We start from the raw sequence: 22,479 nt of genomic DNA, 5'->3' as shown, positions 1-22,479 counted from the left end.
CGCTGTCGCCGCGGTTTCGATACCGCGTCTCGTGTGCCGAGGCGATCCTAGGCCAAGAGTTGTGGACTTGAGAATAAATCGAGGAAACACCGTGGGCAACGTGTGCGCCGTTTCTAGGAAGATTCTTGGTTGAGAGAATGGAATCTCTACCCATACCCCCTCTTTCCACCAAGTCAACTAAGACCTTGCTTTTCCCATACCTTTCATGCCAACAAGGCAATGCTACCCATACCTCCTTTACATAATTTTTACCCCAACCCATGCCTTTCCATTCCCATGCCTTACAATAACCATTCCACTCATCACTCTCTCCCTATATCACTCATCTCTTTCTCATTTTTCTCTCATTCATGCAATTCCAAAGCACCCATCCATCGCTTCCATGGAGAAGCTAGTTTAACCCACCTTCTTACCTCTCATCTCCACCGTTCAAGCTTCATCTCGGCCATTGAAGTGCATTCCATAGAGCTCTAGGATGCATCGATGAAAGAATAAGTCCAAGATCTAAGGTGGGTGATTTTTGTGTGATTTGATGATTAGAGGGCCCACATATGGTGGGATCCATCTTGATGTATGTTTTGTATCTTGGAGGGGCCCATAGTGGCGGGGTCCCTCCCATTTACACCGTTTCTCTCTCTCTCTCTCTCTCTCTCTCTCTATCTCTCTTCTCCCTTGTATGATGGCCCACCTATGATGTGTGTAGTTTATCCATGATGTCTAACAAGTGGGCCACCTTGACCCCGATTTGGAGCCTGCATGACCCGTCGGTCACAAGGGGCCGGATGAAAGGAAAAAAATAAAAAAATAAAAACACAAGTATCAGCTTGATCTGCAGGGTGGCCCACTGATGTGGACCCCACTATGTATATGTGTTGTATGTACGCTGTCTAGCGCTGCTGGAAGTAGCTAAACCTCAAACATTAGCTTCATGTGGGCTGGTGGGTTCCACACGTGTGGATCCACCTCACATAAGTGGCTATCTGGACCGTCCGTATGGCCAGTAGCATGCAGCTGCTGGCCTAGTGTCAGCCAGTTCTGTGGACATTATCACGAGGTAGGCATTATATCCATACCAGCCTTACATTTTATCTGGTGCGTGGGACCCACCCACATGTGTTGCACGTGTGAGGTGGGGCCCACCTAGGATGCATGTATTCTATATCAACGCCATCCATCTGGTTCAGCACCAGGATGTAGGACCCCAGCAGCAGGAGGTTGCTGAATTGACGTCAGCAAGTTCTGAGGGTCCCACCTTGGTTGTGTGCATTGTATGTCCACCGTCCATCTGAGGACGTGCTGGACTGAGTCCAGCAGCTGTGGGGACCACCGTACCTAGCTGCTGCGCTGCGTCAACAAGCTCTGAGGGGCCTATCATGAGGTGTGTTCTATGTCCAAACCGTTCATCCATGTGGAAACCCCACACGTGATGCATATGTAGTGCATCCACACCGTCCAGTGGTTTGGACGGTGGGGACCACCGTGATAAATGTGTTTTATATTCAGGTCATCCATGCCTGGACGGTCCTATGGGACCCATACTTAGAGTATAATCCATGCCGTCCAGCCATTGTTCAGGATTTTTTTTTTTTGGCAAATGTGTTAGGTCTAAATCTCATGTGGAACCACCCCGGACGTGTGGAGGGTGGGGTCCATCTTGATGTGTGCATTCCACGTCACGTGTGCACCACCCAGATGTATGTTTTGTATCTCACCATCCAATCCCATCCCAGATCGTGTGTTGCCCACCCCACACGTGCTGTACATGTGGGATGGCACCCACCTTGATATATGATTTGGTTTTCTAGCCGTCCGTCCGTTTGGGATGAATGGGACCCACCTTACTATATATTTAGTATTCACACCGTCCATTCATTTGATGAGCACGTACGTAGACCCCCATCTTTGATGCATGCGTTAAATTCACACTGTCCATCCATTTTGATGAGATCATCCTAGGACTAAAAATGGGGCAGATCTATCAGGTGGACCACACCGCGTAAAACAGTGGGGAATTGAATGTCTACCATTGAAATCCTTGGGGATCACGGAAGCTCTGGATCAATATGATATTTGTTTTCCTCTTGGTTTAGGTCTTTGTGGCCGTATGAATAGACTGGATGGAAAATAAACGCTATGGTGGGCCCCCCTTAATTTTAATAATGGAAATCATTATCACCATTGTTATGTGTGGTATGGTCCAGATGATCTAAAGGCCATTTATCTCCAAGTAGGAATCTTTAGTGAGCTACTTCGTAATAGCCTGGTCCATGATATCTTCAATTAGAAGTGTCATGTTGATGTAGGAAGATTCGCCCTCTTCCATAGCCCTACTTGCCTTCTCCCCAAACTCTCTTGCTCTCTTTCTCCTCTCTTCTCCTTCATCTCCCTCATCCATCAACCTCTCTACTATTGTCAGAAGTCTTAAATAATTTTTTTTTTTGGGTTGCTCGACTGGTCGTGGGTCAGCCTCGATCGGTCGAGGGAGCTACTCGACTCAAAGTCCAGCGAGCTCAACTTTTGATGTCCGGGCCATTCGATAGGTCGTGGGGATAGCTCGAGCAGTCGTAGGACCGAGCGAGCAGTCTACTCGACCAGTCGAGGTTATGCAGTTTCGTTTCCGGATGTGATGCGGACTGCGAAAATTTGAGTCGGTTTTCGCAAGGGTGTGAAAGGGAAGTTGCCTAAACTATAAGTAGGTGTCCCTAGGGATTTTTTAGAGTATGAAAAATAATTCTAAAGCTTTCTAAAGGGGTTTTAGGATTATCAAAGGGTGTAGTAAGGGTGAGATTTGAGGTTATTCGAATCGAGTAAGTCCTCTCTCTTGTAATTTCATTTCATAGTAGATTTCTATCGCTTTGTGCCGTGGTTTTTTTCCGCAAGGGTTTTCCACGTTAAATCTTTGTGTTCTTCTATGATTGCTTGTAACTATTGAATTGTTATCCTAGATCTAGATCTGTGTGATTCCGCAACACAAATCCCTAACAAGTGGTATCAGAATGATCGTTAGGGCACAAATTTGAATCTACAGGATTAGTAATAATGGGAATGACAAGTTTGATATTGAGAAGTACTCAGGCAAAAATAATTTTGAGTTATGGAAGGTTAAGATGATTAGCCAGTTAACCAAGCAAGGCAAGATTAAGGCTCTTGAGGAGCGAAAATCTACTATGAAAGATGATGAATGGGAAAACCTTGATAGTAATGCTTTAGCCTTTAATTATTTATGTCTCACCGATGAGGTTCTCTATAATGTTTTGAGGGAGAAAACTGCAGCCAGTTTGTGGGTGAAGTTAGAAAGCATCCATGCAAAGAAGTCCTCTGAAAATCGCCTACACTTGAAGCTACAATGTTATACCTTCAAGATGGCAGAGGGAAGAGATCTAGAAGCTCATATCAGTAACTTTAATAAATTGATGTGCAAATTGCTGGATATGGAGGAAGTGGTTAAAGATGAGGAACAGGCATGTATATTGTTGAATTCTCTTCCTGCATCATATGACTCTTTTAGGGATATGATGTGTACCGCAAATAAAACCCTAAATGTTGACATCGTTATCTCAGCCCTTCAAGGGAAGGCTATGAGAAAGTTAAGCGATGACATGAGGGTATCTTTCGATGCATTGATTACGAGGGGCAAAGATTCTGAGCGAGGTATAGGATTCTCAAGACCTAGATCTAAATCCAAGGGTAAGGGGAAAGGAAAATTAAAGTGTTGGAATTGTGGGTTGTCTGTACACATGAAGAAGGATAGTAGAAATCCTAAAACCAAGAAAAAAATTCAACGACTTCTTCCAAAGAGGCCAAAGTGGTCACATCTGATGAAAAATCAAGTGGTGGTGAAGTTCTGTCTTTGTCCATAATCGGACATGTTCACGACAATCATGCAGATGAGTGGATCCTAGACACAGGAGCGTCATATCACATGACTCCTCATTGGAGTTGGTTCGCCAGTTATAAGGAATGAGATGGTGGATAAGTTTTTATGGGTAATGACAATGCATGTAATGTTGTGGCTATTGGTACGGTTAGCATCAAGATGTTTGATGGGATGGAGCGTACCTTGACTAACGTTAAGTACGTTCCTGATATGAAGAAAAGTCTGATTTCTCTTAGTGCACTCGAGATATAGGGTGCAAGTTCACCGGTATTGATGGCGTCCTTAAAGTTTCAAAAGGGGCACTCGTAGTTATGAGAGTGTAGAGGCAAAGAAACTTTTACAGGTTGATTAGGAGCACTTCGGCAGGTGGAGCGGCAGCAGATATTGCAGACTCCACGTCTCTACGTATGTGGCATGCTCGTATGAGCCACATGGGCGAGCGAGGTATGAAGGTACTTTCTGATCGATGTTTGATTCCAGCTTTTAAAAATTTTGATTTTTTTTTTTAAAAGATTATATTCATATATATTTCAAAATAAAGGAGCTGTACAGAGTATGGAGGGCCTGCCAGCACAAAAAATAGAGGTAAGCCCACAAATCAACCCAAGGCCATACTGCCTATTACAACTCACGCAAGTAACCTGAAGACGAGGCCTTTGATGAGGTCTAGAAGCTCAGATAGAGACTAAAAGAGACGGTGGGACTGGTGGCTGCTACCTCTATGGGCCAATCCATCGGCCACTATGTTAGCTTCTCTGGGATAATATGAGATTGAAACTTCCACGCCATTCATGAGGGATTTGATTCTTGTCCATCAATACCATAGAGTCCAAGAAATGTCCTCTTGCTTGTTAAAAGAGTCAACGACCACCTTGGAGTCGCTTACAAGGTCCACTTTGAGGAATCCAAGATCTCTGCAAAGTGACAGCCCTTCCCATATAACTTTTGCTTCCGCCCTACCATTTGATTCGAAACCATAGCCTAAGGAAAAAGCAAATAGAAACTTACCATCGTTGTTCCTACCAATACCGCCGCCTCCCAAGCTCCCTGGGTTGCCTAAGGCTGACCCACCGACATTCACTTTGATCCAGCCCATGGCGAGCCGCGTCCATCTCACCATTCTAGCTTATTTTGGGATTACCGCATTCCCGGGGAGGCCGAGGCTGTCCAGGGCCTTGGCAGATGATCTTTTGACTGAGGGTTGGAGGGGGAGAAACGGACCGAGCATGTGGATCCAATGGGTCACTTTGGAGATCACCTTCAAAGCTGAGACTGCCACCCCATCCATGCGGGCTGCATTTCTAGCCAGCCATATCTCCCAAAAAATAATCGACGGAGTGATGCTTGTGAGAGTGAGAAAATGATCTCTTGTGGCTACTATAACCCACCAAGAAGAGGCCCTGGTAATAGCTGAGGTAGGATGTGTAATGGGAATGCCAAAAAGACCATTGAAGTGCGCCCAAACCTTAGCAGCCAGTGGCCCTGACAAGAAGACGTGGTCCAAGGTTTCAATATGTAGAATCAGAGGGATTGCGCAGCAAGAGCATGTAAATGCTAGGGAGATACGTTTAGCCTGTGTTCTAGTGTCAATGGGGGCTTTGTTGATAACTTTCCAGGAGAGCAGGGAGAGTTTAGGAGGAAGAATTTTGTGCCAGATCTATTTATCCCATTGCATGGGCGTACCAGCCAGCTAAGAGTAGTGCCATGCTGAAGCAATGCTAAATTCTCCATTACTTGTTCCTAGCCAGATCTGTCTATCCTCGAAGGGTGATGTGCAGATGTGGTCACTGTCAATGTGGTTGATAACCACCTGTGGAAGATACTGGAGGGCCAGCGAGTGGTCCACCCAACCGCTTGGGCCCAGCCAATCACGCACCTGTGTCTGTAAATGGCCATGGGCTGAAGTCAACCACTCCTGCAAGGGGCCAAGGCCTGACCAGTCATCAGTCCAGAATTTACATTCGCCTTTACCAATGATCTAACGAGAGTGGGCAGCAATAAAAGGGAATAGGCTGCAGATTTTTTTCCATAGAGGGGATGCCACAGGGGATGTGCTAGAATGCCCCAGCTGTGCCACATCAGTCCTGTATTTTCTTTCCATGAAATCAGCCCAGCAGCTGGTAGATCTTCTGCACAACACTCTCTAAACCATCTTGGACCTGAATGCTTTCACTATATTCTGAAGTTTTCAACTCCCAGCCCTCCTTCATTCTTCCAGCATGATATAGTTTTCCAACTAACCTAATGGCAGTGCTTTCGGCTACCTTCCCAGCTCCAGAAGAAATCAGCCATGGCCTTGTCAAGCTCACCAAAAAAACCCACAGGGATATTTGCTGCTGCAATGGAGTGGACTGGGATACTGAAAAGGACATGATTGATCAAAGTGAGGCGCCCCACTTGGGACAAGATCTGACTTTTCCAAACAGCAATTCTCTTAGAAAATCTTTCAATGATCAATTGAAAGTATGCTTTTCTTGTTCTCCCTTTGAAGATCGAGATGCCTAAGTAGGTAAAGGGGTTGGATCCCATATTGAAGCCAAGAATGCATTGGGCAATCCGTATTCTGGTTGCCAATTGACCTAAAGACATGATGAACATGCTCTTATATGCATTGATCTTTTGGCCTGAGCTGGACTAGTAGAGGGCTTGGAATTCAATGATTTTCCTAAGACAACTGGAGGAGCTATTAGCAAGGAGAACCATATCGTCTGCTATAGCAAATGTGAGATAATGGGCAGTCTCTGCATGTTTGAAAAGGGCGGTAGCTACCCGAATCCATTAACCGTCTGAAACCCCTTCCCAACACTTCAGTATCTATGATAAACAGGCCTGGAGATAGGGGATCGCCTTGGTGGAGGCCCTAAGCGGACTTAAAGAAGCCGGTGGGCTCTCCATTGATGAGGATTGAGAACCAAGAATTATTCCAACATTTCTCAAGTAGCTGGATCCAAGCACCGCAGAAGCTAAATCTACGAAGGACCGCTTTCAGAAATTCTCAATCGAGCTTGTCATAAGCTTTCTCTATGTTAAGCTTGATTAATATGTTTTCGCCTCTAACCTTTCTGTCAATATCTCTAAAAATCCCCTACGCCAAAGCACAGCCCTCCACTATGGATCAGCCTTTGACAAAAGCTCCCTGTTCAGCAGAAATGATATGAGGGAGAATAGTTCCTAATCTGTTAGTAAGGACTTTAGAGAAAATTTTATAAATACAATTACAAAGGCTTATGGGACGAAAGTCAGAGAATTTCTCAGGAGCAGTGGATTTGGGGATTAGGCATAAGAGGGTCGCCGAGAAGGCTCTCGGCAGAGGGCTCCCATGAAAGAACGAGCAAACTACTGTCAGGATGTCGTGGCCCACAATGTCCCAGCAATGATGAAAGAAGGCTCCCGAGAAACCGTTTAGGCCAGGGGCGCTATCTGCTGGGATGGCCATGACAGCCACATGGACCTCTTCCATGGAAAGATCAAGATTGAGACATCTGTTATCCTCGGATGAAATTGTTGTGGGGATGGCGTGAAGGATATTAGTAGCTGGAGTGGACAGTGATGCCTCCATGAGGGCCGTAAAGAAGGTAACTGCTGCATTCTTGATGGAGCTATTATCCGATAGGATTGTGCTATCCTCAAGATGGATTTTCAAAATTTAGGATCTTCTAGCGCGGTCCGAGACAAAGGAATGGATGAATTTGGAATTCCGATCTCCCTCTTTGAGACAATGGTTTCTTGATTTTTGCTCACAGAATATTTCCTCACATAACTCTAGGTGTGCTAGTCTGTCTTAGGCCTGTTGAAGAGCCTGGATGGAAGCATCACCATTGTTATCTTGCACAGTAATTTCAGCAGTTGACAGGTTGATTTCTTCCTATTTCAGGTTTTGGAACACGTCCCCAAACGTGTTTCTATTCCAGCTCTTAAGTGCTGATTTCAAATTTTTTAGTTTGCTGCCCAGAACTAGCAACGGGTCCCCTATCATGTCTAATTTCCAGGCTTGTTTCACCACCTCCAGGAAGGAGTCATGTAAGCACGACATACACTGAAATCCGAATTGTTGTTGGGGGAAAGATATTAAAAGGGGGACATGATCAGAGTGAATTCTAGGAAGGTGCAAAACTTGGAAGGAGGGGAAGGAGAGCATCCATGCGTCATTTCCGTAGGCCCTGTCGAGTCTGGCCCATGCTCTAGATAGTCCCCACTGATTGTTGCACTAGGTGTAGCTATTGCCTGCAAAGCTTGCGTCCATGAGGCCTACTCTGTTTAGCCCCTCACTAAATTCAGCTGCACTTTGTGTGTCAAAAGACCCTGGCCCTCTTCTTTCTAAAGAATAGAGGACTGCATTGAAGTCCCCTGCCACTAACAATGGTATGGAGAAGCCATTTCCCAGGACTAGTAATTGATCCCATAGCTGTTTACGGAAGATTTTGGAACATTTTGCATAAACAAAGGATGCAAGAAGCGTCTCTAGGTGACCCTGGATCTTTATAAGGACCGACAGAAGTTGGTTGGATGCAGAGACCTGATCAATAGAAACTGAGGAACAGTGGAAGATCTAGATTTTGCCCCTTCATTGGCATTAGAAAGGGACAAATGAAACATAAGTTTCAGCCCTGTGTTAACCCATTTCGCATCCCCGAGCATAGGTTCGAGGATTGCAACAAGCGATGGCTTGGACTGGTGGATGAGCCGCTTAAGCGAGGAAATGGTGGCACTGTTGCCGACCCCACGAGCATTCCAAATAAGCCAACTATCCATGGAGAGACTTTCCTGGCCCAAATTCTCGATGCTTGAGCTGCTTGAGTCTACCTTTCCATCCACCATCTAGACCTAATATTCGAGGGATGTGTTTTCGAGGTCTTCTGCCATATTGTTTAATGGAAACAATCTTCTATTTATCTGTGGATTTCCACCCTGTGCCTGAGGGCTTCTGTGTGCTGATCAGTGGGGACTTGGTTGATTCAGGGGCAGTGCTTGAGGTAGCCAGGTCTCCCTTCATCAATGCCAACTGAAGGATCTGAGGCAAGGAGGACTGAGCATCAACAAGAGGGCTGCTATCCTGAAACGTCAGGGAGACAGGGGGAGAGGGTCGCTGATTTGATCCACAGTAGGGTGGATGCTGATTTGAGGTAGGGGTTTTATCGAAAAAAGGAGATAGATCTATAGCTAGATGGATATCCTCTTCTTCCATATCTCTATGAAGATTTCTGAGAGGGATGGAATTCCAGGCTTGCATGGCCTCATCAGCTGAGGATTCCTCAAATGCATTATTGGCTCGTAGGGGACTATGACCTTCAGATAAGGCCCGTCTGTTCGTGGTGAGAGTGGTAGCTCCCTTGATGTGAGAAGGGGTACAATGAAGGATCTGAGATGGGTTAGGGGGCTCATGAACAGGGAAAGCCTGATTGGGATGTGCATCTGTGGCCTGGTTTCCACCTCTTTGTGAAGAAAGGAGTTGGCTCTGATTAGGAATTGGGCCTGTGGGGAGGTTGGATGCAGGTGGGGGGTGTATAATGGTGTATAAAGGTGCGTCTAAGGCCTGATCTCCACTTCTGTGTGGAGAAAAAAACTGACCGAGGTCTGGACTTGGGACAGTGGTGGGGTTGGATGCAGGGTCCGAAGGGGTCGAGGATTTATCATAAACAGGGGAGGGGCGTACAATGGTGGAATGAGCTGGGGGTGCAGATGCATCACTAATGTGAGGAGACTTGGATTCCTTCTCAACAGCATTATTACAAACACAAACATGTGATGGGATAGTTGTACCTGAGTCAGGGAGATGGACCTGTGGGGCTGTGTTTGGAGGGTCTAGTGGTCGAATAGGCTGATGGAATGTCCTTTCCACCCATTCCCTTGTAGATATGGCAGGGACTCTATCTTGGGTTGGATCATTCGGGACTTCGAAATGGCCCTCCGGTTTCGCCTAGATCTGGAATTCAGCTCCGTTAACCAGCAATGTCCTGGTACTATAAATGTTCCTCCCTGGTTGGAGAATGACTTTAACCCTTGCTACCATCTGGACGATGCCCTGAGGGAGTAGTCAACAACTTCCACTACTCTACCGAAAGTATTCCCCAGCCTGATGAAGACAGACTCTAGCCAAGCATGTGTGGGGATCCTGAACAAAGAGATCCAGACACCATTGCTATCTGGAAATGTTGGACACCAAGGTTCCACGACACATATGCCCATAGCAGCTTATAACGATCTATCAGAGCGGAAAACATTTAGATTCAATGTGGTCTTGAAAATGAAGAGGAAACTATCCGTTGAGACTCTGGAGATGTCGATCCGAGATGCATCATGTTTCGATTTCCACAAAGCCTGGATGAGGCGGATGATGGGAACCCTTTGGTCCTTCACATGTCCCACAAGGGCCAGCTCCAGCATCTTCATCTTCTAGTGGATCTCGGTTTGGTTAGCAATAACCATCAACAAGGAGTCTCTAGGAGAAAGAGGGGTTTCTCCTCTCGAAATGGTTAAGGGTGTGGGATTTGGGAGGCTGAGGTTTGCTCTAATGATAGGGATGTGGGTCGGTTTGTTGTGATTTGTTATGGTGTGGGATGGCCGAATGAGAGGGGTAGGGTTTGGGCGAACTGGAGCTGTTCGATTGAATGAAATAGGATGGTTTGGGAGGTGGATTTGTGGGATTTTAGCAGGCTGATTGAAAGGGGGAGGGTTTAAGTTAAGGTTTCTGGGTTTAGCAATATCCACTATAAGGATTCACCCATCCATCCGCCTTCCATTGAGAACTCTAATCGTCGCATATGCATCTACTGAGTAAAGGAATTTGATGAATCTGAACCCTTGATGATGATGCAGTTTCTCGTTCCACGGCGTGTATGCATCTAATATCCTACTGTATCTACTGAAAATCCGGCGGAGGTCTTCGTCAAAGGTATCGTAGGTGATGTTGCCTACGAAGATAAGGAAACCCCCATTCCTTCTCTCCATACGCGAGTAGAGAAGCTCTTGGAAAGTACTTTAGTCTAGCTTTGCTGGAGAGGATGTGGGCTTGCTATCTTCCACTTCTCTTTAAAGAAGTATGGGTTTTCTGCATTATTCTAGTCGAGGTAATGGAGTCCGGCCCATGTGGTGTGGGTGGGTGGGTGAGTGCATAAAAAATAATAAAATAAAATTAGATATATGCCTGGTGCGAGCATTGTATATATGGTAAACAATCTAGACTGTCTTTTAAATCTAGAAAACATGTTTGTAAGGGAGTGCTTGATTATATGCACTCTGACGTATGGGGGCTATCGCCAGAAGTTTCCATTAAGGGGTCATCATGGTTTGTTTCATTCATTGACGACTACTCTGAGAAATTTTGGGTTTACTTCATCAAACGTAAATCCGAAGTTTTCACCATATTCAAGCAATGGAAGACAATGGTGAAAAAATAGTCAGGGCGGGAAATAAAGGTTTTAAGGACTGACAATAGTGGAGAATTTACTTCCACTGAATTTAATGATTATTGTAAGGATGAAGGGATTATCAAGCACAACACAGTGTGCCATACGCCCAAGCAAAATACTGTGGCTGAGCGAATGAATCAGACTCTCCTAGAGAGGGCCAGATGCATGTTAAGTAATGTTACGTTGGGCAAGGACCTATGGACTGAGGCCATTAACACGGCTTGTTATTTGGTGAACCGGTCTCCTTCAATGACAATTGAATGTAAAAGACCAGAGGAAGTATGGAGTGGTCAGAAAATTGACTACTTAGATCTACACATATTTGGTTGTGAGGCTTACTCTCATGTACCATCAGTTGAGATAGATAAGTTAGACCATAGAGCCAAAAAGTATGTCTTTGTTGACTATGGCATTGGTGTAAAAGGTTACAGGTTATTCAACAAGGTCACACGCAACGTCATCACTAGCCGTGACATCATATTCAATGAAAGCTCCCTATATCACAATAATGATCAAAAGGAGCAAGAGGAACCAGAAAGGGTGATCATAGACATCTAGATTAACACAGATGATATTCAGGCAGAGACAGATACGAAGACAGAGGTACAAGATCAAGTGGAGCAGCCACCTGTGAGAAGGAACCCACCGCGTGATCGCAGATTACCGGCAAGATATAGGGACGACTCTAATATTGCATATGCCCTCATTACAGATGAGGGGGACCTGCCTACTATCCAGGAGGCTTTTGATGTGCCTGATGTAGAAAAGTGGAAGGTGGCTATGAATGATGGATGGACTCGTTGCACAAAAATCACATATGGGAGCTAGTGGAGCTTCTTGTGGGTCGTAAAACGATCAGATGCATGTGGTTATTCAAAAGAAAATAGAATATATACAAAGCAGGGTTGGTAGCGCAGCGTTATACTCATAGAGAAGAAATCGACTTCACAGAGATATTCGCGCCAGTGGTAAAGCAAGTATTTATCAGATTCGTGTTGGCGTTGGTTGTCTAATACGATCTCGAGCTGAAACAGATGGATGTGAAGATTGCATTCCTACACGGGAAATTGGAAGAGCAGATTTACATGAAGTAACCAGAGGGCTACGAAGTTAAAGAGGTAGAGAAAAAGTTTTGTAGGTTATGAGTTTGTTATACGGCCTGAAACAGTCGCTTAGGCAGTGAGATAAAAAATTTAATTCTTTCATGTTGAATACGATCACTGTGTCTATTACAAGACATTGAGTAATGAAAAATTCATTATTCTAGTACTGTATGTTGATGATATGTTGATCACCAGTCATGATATGTCTGAAATCAATGTACTAAAGATTCAATTATCAAGGACATTCGAGATGAAAGATCTGGGGGCTACAAAGAGGGTTCTCGGCATAGATATTCATAGAGATAGGAAGATGAGTAGGCTTTGGTTATCACAGGCAGAATACCTTAAAAAGGTATTGATCAAGTATAGGATAGATCAGGCAAAGCCGGTAAACGTTCCTCACGTGGCTTACTTCAAGCTTTCCTCAGAATAATGTCCTAAATCCAATGAGAAAAAGCAAGTTATGTCTCATGTGCCCTATTCAAATGCGGTTGGCAGTTTAATGTATGCCATGGTCTGTACAAGACCAGATATTTTACAGGCAGTTGGTGTTGTAAGCAGATACATCTCAAACCCCGGTAAGCAACATTGGGAAGCAGTGAAATGACAACTTCGATACATTTGAAGTACGAAAGACCATGTCTTAACTTTTGAGAAAACAGGGACAAAGTTGGTTGGGTATGTGGATTTCGACTATGCAGGCAGTATAGATTACAGGAAATCTACTTCAGGATACTCATTTGTGCAAGCGGGTGAAACAATCAGTTGGATGTCGAAGCTTCAGTCCGTGGTGGCTCTTTCCACGACCGAAGTAGAATATATGACAGTAATGGAAGCGTTTAAAGAAGGTGTTTGGCTCAGAGGCATGATAAATCAGTTGGGACTTTAGCAGGAGGCTGTGCCGGTTAACTGTGATAGTGAGAGTGCTATCAATTTGACTAAAAATTCTGTTTATCACTCACGTACTAAACACATTAATGTTCATCACCACTTTATCCAACATGTGCTTGAGGAAGGAGGCGTCACACTGGAAAAGATTCATACCAGCATGAATCCAGCAGACATGCTCACCATGATCATTCTTACAGAGAAGTTCAAGTTCTGTGCAACTTCTCTGGGCTTGACGATGGCGTAAAAGTAGGATGGAGTGTGCACGAGAAGCGTTAATTGAAGCTATGATGCAATGAAGAGATAAGAGAAGAGGTCAAGGAGCTACACGGTTGAAGATTGAAGACTTGGTGGAGATTGTTGTCAAAAGTCTTAAATCATTTTTTTGGGTTGCTCGACCGGTCGTGGGTCAGCCTCGACCGGTCGAGGGAGCTTCTCGACTCAAAGTCTAGCGAGCTCACCTTTTAGTGTCCGAGCCAATCGACCGGTCGTGGGGATAGCTCGACCAGTCGTAGGGGTCCCTCGATCAGTCGAGGTTACGTAGTTTCGTTTCCGGATGTGAAGCGGACTGCGGAAATTTGAGTTGGTTTTCGCAGGGGTGCGAAAGGGAAGTTACTTAAACTATAAATAGGTGTCCCTAGGGCTTTTCTAGAGTATAAGAAATAATTCTAAAGCTTTCTAAAGGGGTTCTAGGGTTATCAAAGGGCGTAGCAAGGGTGAGATTCGAAGTTGTTCGAATCAGGTAAGTCCACTCTCTTGTAATTCCTTTTCATAGTGGATTTCTGTCGCTTTGTGCCGTGGTTTTTTCCCGCAAAGGTTTTCCACGTTAAATCTTTGTGTTTTTCTGTGATTGCTTGTTACTATTGAATTGCTATCCTAGATCTAGATCTGTGTGATTCCGCAGCACAAATCCCCAACATCTACACCATTCTTAACGGTTTCCATCTTCACCAACACATCCACATTATCGTCTCATTCCCATCTATTGGCACCCAAGAAGATGCCGAGATCGACTCCAATTCTCAGAACTTGCACAAGAAGCTTCTCATTGAGGAACTGCTCTCCAAACAGAGGCCATGCCAAGACGGGAACACCCGTACAGATGCTCTCCAATGTTGAATTCCAACCGCAGTGCGTCAAGAACCCTCCAATTGCCGGGTGTGATAATATCAGTATATGTGGGGCCCATCCTCTGATTATAAGACCCCTTTCCTTTATCCTCTCCTCAAATCCCTTAGAAAGCCATTCCTCTACCTTAGCCTGTTCCACAACGTCACTAATCACCCAAACAAATGGTTGATTTGAAGCTTCCAAGCCCAAACCAATCTGTATCAACTGCGAAGGAGAATGGCGGCATTGGCTTCCAAAACAAATATAAACAACGGACTTGGGCTTTCTTGAATTTAGCCAACTCAAGCATTCATGCTCATTGATAGAGGCTTTATTCCCTCTCGCGGCCTTATCCGACATCTCCTTGTTGCAGAGAGATACAGGCCCGATGGTCCATACCTTCTTTCCCATAGCCTTTTGGTAGTACTCAAGGTATTCATTCTCCAATTAAAAAAAACTAATCACCACCACGCCGCAAGATTTTGCATCGGCATCTATGGATCTCTTGTATAACTTTTGAAAATCCAGGTTGTTTAGGTTCAAATGTGGCAGCTGGGATTTCAGTATCTCAATTCGGTGAGGCAAGCCTGGCACAGCGACTGGTTCTGACTCAGAGGGAACGTTTTCGTGAGACTTGTAATGGGATGTGTTGTGCAAGCACAAGAGAGAGAAGCAGCACATACCATGGAAAAGATCCTCGGTATCTCCAACTTGTTATCGGTTTCGGACGTCCGTATGACGTTAGAGTCCGAAATAATGCAGCTTGGGCACGGTTGCTGTTCTTGAAGATACTGCTCTATTGGCTGCTGCAGCAAATTGACTGCGTTGATGAAATTCGTGAGCAATTCGGGAGCGGTGACGTCCATGTTCTCGCTTCCATCTGGCAAACCAGCTTCCTGACACGGGAAGCGGAATTCGATAAGCTGGATTCGGAGACCGGATTCAATGGCACGGTCGATTCTGTTCTTGAATCTAGCAGCATTGAGGGTTGTGGTCATGATGGTAACTAGCACGCCACGCCATGCGAACAAGTGGGCAATGTCGAACATGGGAATCATGTGGCCTTGGGCGGGGAAAGGAATGAAGATGAAGTGAAGCTGGTGGGAATCTTGTGAAGCCATGGTGAGTTTTGAGAAGAAGGATACAAAAGTAAGATGGCCGAATTTTGATTTGAAGGTGGAGTGTCTGGTGTGGTGCATATATACGACGCATCCAGTACCATGCGTTATTATTGGTACATTAGGCACTTACGTCTTCTGAAAATTTTTTAAGAGAAATTTAGGACTGAGGTCCCCACCTTTTTATCCAGCTATTTTTACGAAACAATACAAACTTAGTTTTGAAAGTTGGACCTGCTCGCACGGACAGCGAATTTGAGGACGAAAATACCCTTCCTTTCCTTTTGAAGACGAGCGCTGACCCTCCTCCAACCGAGAGTTGTACGAATGGCTCAAAAGAGATCAGAGTTACGTGGCCCCATAGTTATGTATTTATTATATCCACAACGTTCATCCATATTTCGAGATCATTTGGAGCATTATCAAAAAAAAAAAAAATTAAAAAAATCATATCCAAAGATCAACTGGACCACACCACAAAGAGTAGCGGGAAAATTGATTTTCATCGTTAAAAATTTTTTTAGGGCCCACCATAACATTTTTTTTTCATCCAATCTATTCATAAGGTCACAAAGGCCTGGATGAAGAGGAAAAACAAATTTCATAATGATCCAAAACTTCTGTAACCCCTAAAAGGGTTTCAATGGTAGACGTTCAATTCCCCACTGCCTTTTACAGTGTGGTCCACTTGATAGTTACAACTATCTTATTTTTCGTCTCAAGCCTTAATATGAGCTCGCCAAATAGATGGACGGTTTGGATATAACACAGATCTCATGATGGGACCCACAACATAAACAAAGTAAAAAAAAAAAAAAACCAACACAGACTGCAGCGGCAGTGCCGCGGCAGCCTGGCAGATTATGTATATATATATATATATGGAAAACTTTTTCTCCCTTACAATTTTCTCTAATATATAATTATGTAAATATGTATATATAAGTATATAAAAATATTTTTCTATCTTTTAATTCATTTCTTTGTCTATTTATTCAACAAGCATATCTCCTAAACTAGAATGATTTACTTAACGTACCACATGATTTTAGGGTAGGAGAAGCTAATTTAGCTAACCAACCTAGTTATTTTCCAAGATTCCATTGGGTTGATGGTCGAAAATTTATTTCATTCACTTTGTGGACAATTTCAATCACTTCACGGTCAAATTGGAAATTGAGTGAGGCAAACAAGAAATTGAGCGGGGCAAACTAGAAATTGAACGGGGCAAACATGAAATTCAGTGCGGTAAACTAGAAATTGAGCGAGGCAAACATGAAATTGAGTAGGGCAAACTAGAAATTGAGCGGGGCAAATATGAAATTAAGCAGGGCAAACTAGAAATTAAGTGGGGCAAATATGAATGTCAGCAGGGTAAACATGAAATTGAGCAAGGCAAACATGAAATTGAGCGAGGCAAACATAAATTTCAGCGGGGCAAACATGAATTTCAGCGGGACAAACATGAAATTGAGTGGGACAAACTAGAAATTGAGCGGGGCAAATATGAAATTGAGCGAGGCAAACTAAAAATTTAGCGGGGCAAACATGAGGTCTATGTTAGGGACTGAATGCATTTTATATAGGGTAGTGGCTATGAGAGAGAGTCTACCCATTGTAGAACTCTTTCACTTACCTACGTCTTCTCTATCTCTCACGTACAAGGAGAGAAGTCATTCTTCAATACAATTCTATCTTGAGTTGTCTATAGTACTTCATGCCTATAAAACTGTATATACCCAATGTAATTAATTTAAACCAATCATTGCATTACCAAATAAAAACATGTGATACATGGCCAATGATTCCAACATTCTCTAACTTGGGATCATCATGATATTCTTCAATATACAATGTATTAATGGTCCAGGGTGTAATCCTTTCAAACCCTTAAGCATGTCTAGCAGTAACCCTAATATCGATTACACCAGTATATATAATCAAAACTAGAAATTAAAAAAAAATTGCATAAAAACACTCAAAACTGTGTAACCTATTTATCCATCGAGTCAACTGGTCGAAACGCTTTGATCGATCCAAAATTGCATAAAAGCACTCAAAAATTTCATGTTTGTCCAGCTCAATTTCACGTTTGCCTTGCTCAATTTTCTATCCATCTCATGCTAGGCTCGCTCAATTTTCAGTTTTCCTCGCTCCCTCTCATGCTAAGCTCGCTCTAATTTTAGTTTTCCTTGCTCCCTCTCATGCTAGGCTCGCTCAATTTTCATTTTCCCTCACTCAATTTCAAGCTACTTAGATAATATTGATAGTATTTGATCCTCTCTGACGCAATAGATCCTTATTGCATCATAAAAGTATGAACGCTCACTAAAGTACCCACGAAACAATTTCGATGTACTGTAAATTCTTTTCATTTGGCTTAGCGTATCCCTTCTTTCACTTTTAATGAAATTGTTGTCTTTCATTAAATATTGGAGATTGGATTAACAAACACAATAACCATTGTTCAAAACACATCAACCAAAGCGAATTGTTCTCAAAGGCTAGCTTGAAATGATGTTTACTTGTCACTAACTTATGCTGGTGTAAGGTATTTGGCTTTTAGGGCCTATTTGGATACGCCGAAATAAGTTATTTTGTATACCTACAGTAATAGATAAGTAGCTTATTCGAGATAAGTAAGCTCAGCAAGCTCGGTTTAAGATCAATTATAAGTAACTTTTATACTTAAAGTTACATAATCACTTCAACTCGGTAAGCTTGGTTTAAGATACAAGTATCGACATACATCGAGAGTGTCTCGATAATATCGAGATTCAATCTTCGATATATCAAGCGTTACTCAATTATATGCACTTTGCCTTTGAAATGTTCAGTAGCCAACACTGAAATTTTAATAATATCTCGATATATCAAGTATGTTCCGATAATATCGACATTCAAATCTCGATATATTGAGCAATACTCGATAATATTGAATGATCTCTCGATGTTTGTTCCACTGAAATTCAAGTTTGCCCTGTTGAATTTCATATTTGCCCCACTCAATTTCTAGTTTGCCCCGTTGAATTTCTAGTTTGCCCTGCTGAATTTCTTATTTGCCTTGCTCAATTTCGTGTTTGCCCTACTCAATTTTCAATTTCTCCCACTGAATTTCAAGTTTGCCCCGCTCAATTTCAGGTTTGCCCTGTTCAATTTTTACTTTGCCCCACACAATTTCATGTTTGCCCCGCTCAATTTCTAGTTTGCCCCGCTGAATTTCTAGTTTATCCGGCTGAATTTAATGTTTGCCTCGCTCAATTTCCTATTTGCCCCGCTGAATTTCATGTTTGCCCCACTTAATTTCTAGTTTGCCCCATTGAATTTCTAGTTTGCCCCGCTCAATTTCATGTTTGCCCCGCTCAATTTCATGTTTGCCTCGCTGAATTTCTAGTTTGCCTTGCTCAATTTCATGTTTGCCCCGCTGAATTTCATGTTTGACCCACTAAATTTCTAGTTTGCCTCGTTAAATTTCAATTTCATGTTTGCCTCGCTGAATTTCTAGTTTGCCTTGCTCAATTTCATGTTTGCCCCGCTGAATTTCATATTTGACCTGTTAAATTTCTAGTTTGCCTCGTTGAATTTCTAGTTTGCCTAGTTGAATTTCATGTTTGCCCCACTCAATTTCATGTTTGCCCCGCTGAATTTCCAGTTTGACCACGAAGTGATTGAAATTGACCACGAACTAAATGAAATGGATTTTCGACCATCGATCCAATGGAATCTTGGAAAATAGCTAGGTTGGTTGGCTAAATTAGCTTCTCCTACCCCAAAATCATGTGGTACATTAAGTAAATCATTCTAGTTTAGGAGATATGCTTATTAAATAAATATACAAAGAAATGAATTAAAAGATAGAAAAATATTTTTATATACTTATATATACATATATACATAATTATGTATTAGAGAAAAATGTAAGGGAGAAAAAGTTCTCCCTGTTAAAAAAATAATAAATAAATAACTTAGACTGCCGCGGCACTATCGCCGCATTTTATTTTATTTTTTTGCTTTGTTTCTTTTGTGGGTCTTATCATGAGGTCTGTGTAATTATATCCAAACCATCCATCTATTTGACGAGGTCATATTAAGGCTTGAAACAAAAAATAAGATAGATCTAACTATCAAGTGGACCACACTGTAAAGGGCAATAGGGAATTGAACGTCTACCATTGAAACCCTTTTAGGGGTTACTGAAGTTTTGGATCATTACGAAATTTGTTTTTCCTCTTCATCTTGGTCTTTGTGACCCTATGAATGAACTTAGATGGGGAGGATTTCTCACAAACATCATAGTGGGCCCCCTAAAAATTTTTAGTAGTTGACGCTCATTCAACACTGTTTCCTGTAATGTGGTACACTTGAGATTTGGATATACCTCATTTTTTGTCTCATGTCATAAAATGATCTGGAAAAATATATGAACGGCATGGATGAAAAGCATACATCATGGTGGGGCCCACAGACCACCGACCATCCGCCATTGGCTAGTGGCAGGCGGAGTACCCAATCCGTTTTGTGAAAGGAGGGGTATTTTCGTCCCCCAATTGGCTGTCCGTACGAGCAGGTCTAAGTTGCAAAACAAAGTTTGTATTGTTTCATAAAAACAGCTGGATAAAAGGTGGGGTCCACAGTTCTAAATTTCTCAATTTTTAAAGGAAAAAAGAAAAATACATACGTAGAAACATACCTACTTCCTCTCGCTGTACATGTAAATTCTCTCTGCCGAATCGAATTACATAACAAGGAAATCTTATGAGATTTGGATATTCAATGGCCCCACCATGATGTATTTGTCAGATCCTAACCGTCCACGCATTTTTCTATATCGGTCTACCGCATGAGCCCAAAAAGAGGTAGATCTAGAGCTAAAGTGTACCACACTAGAGAAAGCAGTGAAGATTGAAGCGCCACCGTTGAAACTATCCTAGGTCCGGTCCCTACGACGGTTATTTACCATCCAACCAATTCATCCAGTCACATGGACCTGGATGTAGGGAAAACACAAATTTCAGGTTGATCCGGGCCTCCTGTGGTCCCAAGAAGTTTTTAAACACCATGCATGTAGTTACTACTGTTTCCTGTATTATAGTCTACATGACCTTCAGATCTGTCTCATTTTTCGGCCCATGTAATAAATGATCTCAAAATATGGTTGCATGCAAAGTAACTCTATACAGTCAAGAGTATTCCGTGAACTTTACAAGGACTGCCACGGTTTATGTATTTTATTTACACCGTTTATCTATTTTACCCCCTTATTTCAGGTCATGGTATATATCCAAAACTCAAGTGGGCCATACCACGTAAAACCGTGGACCATACCACAGAGAACCATGTAAATTGAATGCTTACTGTCCAAAATTACTCCCAGTCGACAAAAGTTTTGTATAAGCTGATATTTATGTCTTTCCTTTTATCAGTTTTTGTATCTTCTTATGAGTTAATTTGGATGACAAATAAATATCAATGTAAGCTCTATGAAGGTTTTAATGGTTGTGGACTCATTATGCGGTTGTTTCCTATCGTGTGGTCTACCTATACTTTGGATATAATTCAATTTTAAGTCTATGCCTTGGAAGGAGCTAGGAAAACTAATAAGACACGCAAGGTCGCGTACTGAGGAAACAGTGTGGGCCCCACATGATTTGTTTATTTTATCCACATTGTCCATTGGTTTTACCAACTCATTTTAATATATTATTTCAAAATTGAAGCATATACAACACTGTAGTGGATGACATCACCGGAAACAATGTGAATTAAGGGCGTGTTTGATTTTCAGTGGCTGTGTAAATACCCGTGAAATAGGTAATTATTACCATTTCACCCACTTGAAAATCCTCTGAAAATCCACCGCGCTTTTTACCTTGGAAACCGGTTTTAAAAAGTTATTTTAAATTTGTGGACCCCAAGGTGATGTATATGACAAATTCATTTCGTCCAGTTGTTTTAACACAATATTTTAAGGCGCGAGCCAAAAAATGAGGCAGATTGAACACTTAAATGGCCCACACCAAAAGAAACAATGGGCCTGAGAGGTTTTTAATGGTAAGCGTTTGATTCCCTTTTTCTTGTAGCGTGGTCCACTTGAGCTTTTGATATGCCTCGTTTTTTGGCTCATGCCATAAATTCATTAGGCATAATAGATTAACAGTGTGGATAAGATATACGCATCACAGTGGGACCCACAAATATATTGTGACCTTCTCAATTTTTGTGTCAAAAATACATGTCATCAAATCAAACATTGGAAAAAGTGAAATAAATACGGGGGAAATAATTATTACATATTTTCACGCTATTTTTTAGTGAATTGAAAAATCAAACAAGCCCTATATGCCCATCATTCAAAACTTATTAGGGCAGCGGATGTTTTGGACCAAGCTGGTATTTGTGTTTTCCCTTCACCTATGTCTGTCCAACCTTACGAGCATGCACCGTTGGAAGGTTTCAGTGATAGACTCCATTAATTATCTCTAATTTCTATGGTGTGGTCCACCATGAGCCTAAAATTGAGCCAGAGAGAATGGACGGACGGTGTGGATAAAACACATCCATCAAAGGTTGCCCTACAGAGTTTACTCGCTATAATCAAATCAAATCGAGCCATACAGAGCTCGGTAAGGCAGGTGCAATATTAAACCATATGTCCATCGCCGACATGCGTTTTGCATCTTATCCATTTAAGTGACGTACGTCATTACGTGAGCGGCTAATATGACGACACAATGGGACATGGTCAAACGCCACGTGCTCAACGGCCTGGAAAATTGGCAATCGAGATTTTCACTATATATGAAAAACTCTTGAAGACTTTGATACTCTGCAGATTGGGATTGATGCTAGACACTTATTCAAAATAAACTGTCGAAGTTTAGTTGCGCATCACCCAACAGTTATGCCTGTTTGGTAATGTAAGTAACGAATTAAAAAAAGGAATAATAAATGCACAAAAAAATCACATGGTTGGG

General features: G+C 42.7%; 1 pseudogene; it reads right to left on the bottom strand.

The window, feature by feature from the left end:
- Nucleotides 1-2,245: 2,245 nt before the first annotated feature.
- LOC131217438 (UDP-glycosyltransferase 73C3-like) lies at nt 2,246-15,566 on the bottom strand (annotated as a pseudogene).
- Nucleotides 15,567-22,479: the final 6,913 nt, after the last annotated feature.

The sequence above is a fragment of the Magnolia sinica genome, chromosome 10 (assembly GCF_029962835.1).
Source record: "Magnolia sinica isolate HGM2019 chromosome 10, MsV1, whole genome shotgun sequence".
Taxonomy (NCBI): domain Eukaryota; kingdom Viridiplantae; phylum Streptophyta; class Magnoliopsida; order Magnoliales; family Magnoliaceae; genus Magnolia; species Magnolia sinica.
This window is presented reverse-complemented; position numbering and strand designations above follow the sequence as displayed.